The sequence below is a fragment of the Nyctibius grandis genome, chromosome 3 (genome assembly GCF_013368605.1).
Source record: "Nyctibius grandis isolate bNycGra1 chromosome 3, bNycGra1.pri, whole genome shotgun sequence".
NCBI classification, from domain to species: Eukaryota; Metazoa; Chordata; class Aves; order Nyctibiiformes; family Nyctibiidae; genus Nyctibius; species Nyctibius grandis.
Genome location: NC_090660.1, coordinates 15,835,228 through 15,836,622, shown reverse-complemented (window position 1 = coordinate 15,836,622; position 1,395 = coordinate 15,835,228).

The following is a 1,395-nucleotide window of genomic DNA, read 5'->3' as shown; positions in this document are numbered from 1 at the left end:
GGCATGAGGCCCTCCCTCAGGCACCGAGCCCGGCATTGGTTCAGGCTCCGCGTGCCCTTCCCTGCGGCCAGGACGCTGGGGCACCAGCAAAGGCCGGGCACAAGGCAGCTGTGGCTGCCGCCATGGCCCCAGCGGGCCGAGGGAGGGGAAGCCCTGTACGCTCAGCCTGATGGCTGAGGCGTTTCTTTCCAGTTAACGGGACAAGTCACTGTGAAGCAACATGAGGACTGTGCTTTGCTGATAGCTGCTCTGCGTGCGCTTACACCCTCGGTACGTCAAAAGGATTGTTTATATACAACCATATAAACGGGCAGTGCCCCATACAGACTGACGTGCATTAACTGCCCACCACCACGGCTGCAAGTTGTGTATAAACAAGCCACCCCAGCCAAGGAGCGACCTGGGGCTCTGGTGCAATGAGGCAGCCATGATTTCTGCAGACACACGCTCTTTCTGACTGATGGGATCCAGAAAGGAGTTCCAGCAGCCCAGTGACAACCTACCACGGACAAAAATTAAGGCAAATTCCCCAAAGCAGAGAGATTTCAGGATGAATCCCTGTTTCTCCAGACCTTTTTTTTTTTTACCCCAGCAGAGAAGCAGCCGCAAGCAGACAGGAACCTTTTTTTGCCGTCACCAAGGTGAATGAAGAGGAAGTAGCTAAGATATGTTTTTAGACATTCACTTTGTTGAAAAATAAATTTTCTTCTGTGAGGGGCTCTGTTGTGACATAAATCCCCTGGCTTAAAAATTCCCCAAAAGGGCTCTGTGGAAGGAAAAAATGCACGCAACCCTCCTGCCCCACAAAAGACATTTGCAAGGCTGTTTTGGAAGAGAGTCACTCCAAGAGAAGAAACACATCTGACTCACAGACTGAGCACTTGGGGTTACACTTTGCCGCCTTCTATTTGCTTCTGAGCACTGGATGCTTCAGCTGAGGCAGGTACCATAAGCCCAGGTCTCCTCACACTCCTGTGTAATGCCGAGGACATTACTGGGAAGCCAAAAAGAGTGGCCCAGGTCCTGACAGGACACAGCAGAAGGTGCATGTCGGCTCTGCAGTGGTCTTGTGCCCTCTGGCATTGTGGGTGAACTGCGTGCCAGTCCGGCCCCACAGAGTAATTCAGAGTATTATAAAACATGAGCTGGAGAACAACTGGCCCAGAATAGAAGAGAGACTATATCAGGGCACGGCAAGAGTGGACATTATAATTAGAGCTGGTTGACAAGAAAAAGAAAAAAAAATTTCTCTGTGTTCCTTTTCAATCATGTGTTCAAACTAAGATTTTTTTTTTTGATCAACAGTAAGGTCTCTGTACATATGAATTGACTATAAGCATAGTTCATACTCTGAACCTCTCCCAGTTGTACAGATCTAATCCATATGAGAAAGTT